The 4,755-nt window shown below is 31.4% G+C and overlaps 1 pseudogene; it reads left to right on the forward strand.

The window, feature by feature from the left end:
• The first annotated feature begins 3,263 nt into the window (after positions 1 to 3,263).
• Positions 3,264 to 4,755, forward strand: part of LOC131624666 (uncharacterized) — a 2,451-nt pseudogene continuing 959 nt past the window's right edge.

Consider the following 4,755-nt stretch of genomic DNA (forward strand, 5'->3'; position numbering starts at 1 on the left):
ACAAAACAGTTAACATGCTAAGAGTAAGGTATAATCTTTGATCTCCACTTTTCATTATTCTCATCTTGAATCTTGAACTGACTTGTGTGTTGGGGTGTTAACCATGTAGGTCCATCCCGCGCTAAGGTAAAAGAGATCAAAACCACCATTTAAGATCATCAACCCTCCAACGGCATCCATTTTTTAATCTCAAACAAAATAATATTTGTAATATTTTTAAATCTCAATCGAATATAGTATGTTGAAGACAAATTAAAATTATAAGGTTAATCAATATGGAGAAAACTTTGTTTCTAGCCATTCGGATAAAAATTTAAATAAATTTATAAAAAAAACATTGTTATACGTTACGAGGTAGAATCTAATGAATATGGCAATTTATTACTACTTGATTTCTATAATATATATATATATATATATATATATATATATATATATATATATGTATGATGATATTTTTAATTTATGTTAAAATAAATTATTTAATAAATATAAACTACTTGTCGCTGCCACTTGCTAGCTAAGCCCAACATATTTTCACATTTACCTCTAAAAGTGTAACTCTCCAAGCAATTGAATTTCATTGTAAAACACGTACAATCAAAGGCAACGCCAAAGTGTGCCATTGTTGTAGGTTCTATACACCATGTGCTATGAATTTTTTTTAGAATGAGTTTGGATGAGGTAATTATTTGGATGAAATATTAAATTGATTTATTTTTTATAAGAATTTTAAATAATTCAATTATTAAGAAGTGATTGAATAGAAGAAATTGATATTAAGCCTCCATGAAAACATAATCATTTCAAAAGAACGGCTCAATTATTAATTAAGAACTCTTCCCGAAGGGCGAAAATAAAACTCACATGATTATCACCTAGGAACCATGATTAAGATAACTGTTTTACTCTTCCTTCTTGACTGAACATTTATTGTACTATCATTCCTACGACATCTCAAGAGTCATACATGTGTTTAGAAACGCATCAACCTCTCCCAGTAACGGTGAACTCTAGTATCTAGGCATCTTTTATGTAGCTACCCCCTAAATCAATCCAAAATATCCTTTACACTTCCCATTTACCACTATATATATTCTCCTTACTTGACCTCCAGCCACTCATCTTACAACTACTGCACTCCTAAAAAGCATTTATCTTCTTCGAGAAAAACCAACCATCATGTCCATTCAAACCTTCCATGGTGATGAGAACTTGCTAGAGGTCCTTGTCGAGAAACAACTGGGAAACTCATCAGATGAATATATTCTCCACAAGGTCTTTGGTTATCAAAGATGGTTCTGGTACAAAGAAATCCTTAGAAAACCTGTTTATCCAAACCTGGTCAAAGATTTCTGGCTACATGCATCAGTCAGCAGTGATGGAAGAAGCATTTCTTCTAGTATATTCAGTTTAAGAATCATTATCACCAAAGACTCCATTGCTAATGCAATTCTATGTTCAACCCATCCAAACTTTGTTTCCTTAGAATTATTTGATCATATAAATCAAGTCCAGGGTCCTCAATTCCTCAGGCTTCCTGCTCTTGTAAGAAGGTATTATAACAATCCGAAAAATCTAAAACCCATGTGTAAAATCTGGTCTACCTTCATAACCTCAAACTTGGTACCAAGAGGAATCTGTCATAACATTCTTTCGGCAAGAGACAAACTTTTAGCTATAAACTTTTGAAGATGTCATCGGTTTGATCTTCCAGCCATCATCTTCACACATCTAAAGGAACCAGTCATGTTCTCTCGAAACTCTCAAGACACATGCTACATACCATATGGCAGAGTTCTCTCTGAACTTTTTGAAGAAGCTGGAATCCTGACTAGTCTTAAACAAACTGAATTTACCACCAGTGACATAATGCTTAGCTATAATTGTGAAGAATTTATGTTTGACTATTCTCAACTGTAATATGTGTTGATGTTAAATGAAAAACCTGTTTTTGATCAAAACATATAAGTTATTCTCTAAAGGCAACTTTACATACTACAAATGCTTGTTGATTATTACAAAGAGGGAGAAAAAGATATATGATAGGGTATTTAATTCATGGGGAGCCATAAGTCAGAAATTAATTCATAGGGTTACCTATCTTAGGGGGAGAAATTATTTCTAAGTCTGATTCTACCCTCTTAAACGCTATAAAAAATACTATTAGTGACCAACACGCCCATCACTTGTTAAGAGTTTTCTCTTAATGTGAAATGAAGTCGACTATATTAGGGGCATGACATCTTCAAAATCCTACGCCAAATGCTTTTTCGAAGGAGTTGGGAGATCTTAAATCAATTTTTCTGATATTTTTTCCGAATTGAAATTAATGACAAGCTGGTAAAAGGTTTAAACTCAGGGCCGGCCCTGGGCCAGGGCAACCAGGCCCATAGCCCAGGGCCTCAAAAAAAATAGGGCCTCAAATTTTTTATTATGGGCCTTATAAATAAAACATTAAATTGTATATATAGAAGTTGGGTTGCGATATAAACAAACATGTGCCTGTAGCCTAGCGAAAGCGTATTGATTCCTATAATTCGAATGAACTTAAAGTGCTGCTGCTGGATGAGTAGTACCACACTAAATTTGCAACAATTCTCCTTCTTTATTGCCATTAAATTTGTTTTTTTTTTCTTTTTCAATAACTAATAAATCTTAATATTAATATATAGATAAATATTAACCTAATAAATATTAACCTAATAAAAATTCACCTCTTTCTCTCTAACAAAAGGAAAAATAGTGACTTTCTCCTCTCTTCTTCTTTGAAACAAAAGGAAAACATAAAATTCAAAAATCAAAATTCAAGGTTAGTTGTTCAATTTTTTTCTTTTTTAATTGGTAATTTCTTCTTCTTATTTTTTTTTTTTTCAATTGGTATAAATTCTTCATACAAATTAAATTTCAAGTAAATGTTAATTTTATTTACTAATTATTTTTTATTTATTTATCGGTTCAACTTCAACGTTGCGAAATTTATCGGTTCAACGTCAACGTTGTGAAATTTATTGGTTCAACTCCAACTCTTCGGGATTGATCAATTTTAATTTCAGGTTCTAAATTTTTTTCATTATTCCTCTATGCCTCCTAAATTGCCTCCTAAGATTAGAAAGTTTGATTCTGGATATGAGAAGCGTAAGAAAAAGAAAAGACTTGATGAGTTAACTCAATCTCAATCAGGAGCTCTTGATAAATTTATTATATAAGAACCACAAATTCCTAATGAAAATCAAAATGTTGATGTTGGAATTATTGAAAACATGGTTTCTACTGAAAATATGGAGGAAAATGTTAATGTTAATGCTACCGAAAATGATAATTTAGATGTTGAAAATATGGAGGAAAATGCTAATGTTAAGGCTACCGAAAATGATAATTTAGATGTTGAAAATATGGAGGAAAATGCTAATGTTAATGCTACTGAAAATGATGACTTAGATGTTGAAAATATTGATGCTGAAAATCTTGATAATGCTAATGACAATGGTGAAGATAGAGATATATTTGATCCAGCAATATGGGATTCTCTTGAGTCTAGAATGATTGATTTATTGGCAACAAAAGGTCCTAAAAGAGATTTGTCTATTGTGAAGGGTCCTAAAGACAAATTATTTAGACGTTTTACGGCTAATTTGTATATTAGAGTTTTACCAAATGGGGAGAAATGTGATAGAGATTGGCTTGTTTATTCAAAAAAGCTTGATAAAGTGTTTTGTTTTTGTTGTAAAATTTTCAAAAAAGGAATTGGTAGAGGTCAATTAGCAAATGAGGGTTTTTGTACTTGGAAACATGTTGGTGAAAGACTTAGAGAGCATGAGACAGGCATCGATCATGTTCACAATATGACTATTTGGTATGAATTGCGTAAAAGAATGCAAAATTTTCAAACTATTGATAAAACAACTCAAAGGTTGATTGAGAAAGAAAAGGAACACTGGAAAAATATTTTAAAAAGAATTATTTCAATAGTGAAATTTCTTGCTAAACATAATTTGGCCTTTCGTGGTTCTAATGAGAGATTGTACCAAAATAGCAATGGAAATTTTTTAGACATAATTGAAATGTTAGCTGAATTTGACCCTATTGTCCAAGAACATGTTAGACGTATTACGAATGATAATATTCATGTTCACTTTCTTGGACATAAAATTCAAAACGAGTTAATACTTTTGCTTGCTTCTGCAATTAAATATGAAATCATTAGAAAAATCAAACAAGCAAAGTATTTCTCAGTGATACTTGATTGTACTCCTGATGTTAGTCACCAAGAGCAAATGTCTTTGATAATACGATATGTGGATGTTTCTTCAAATACTGTTAGTGTTGAAGAATCTTTTTTAGGATTTTTGAATGTGAATGATACTACCGGTCAATGGCTTTTTGATGTTTTACAAGATGAATTGAAAAATCTTGATCTTAACATATTTGATGTGCGGGGACAAGGTTATGATAATGGGTCAAATATGAAAGGAAAATATCAAGGTGTACAAAAGAAATTTTTAGACTTAAATCCAAGAGCCTTTTATACTCCTTGTGCTTGTCATAGTCTTAATTTGACATTGTGTGATATGGCTAACTCTTGTGGTAGAGCTAAAGATTTTTTTGGAGTTGTTCAACGCATTTATACTATTTTTGCTAATTCTACTAAGAGATGGCAAATTTTGAAAGATAATATAAAATGGTTAACGCTAAAATCATTGTCATCCACTCGTTGGGAGAGTCATGTAGATAGTGTCAAAGCTATTAAAACTC

The sequence above is a fragment of the Vicia villosa genome, unplaced genomic scaffold, assembly GCF_029867415.1.
Source record: "Vicia villosa cultivar HV-30 ecotype Madison, WI unplaced genomic scaffold, Vvil1.0 ctg.000148F_1_1, whole genome shotgun sequence".
Lineage (NCBI taxonomy): Eukaryota > Viridiplantae > Streptophyta > Magnoliopsida > Fabales > Fabaceae > Vicia > Vicia villosa.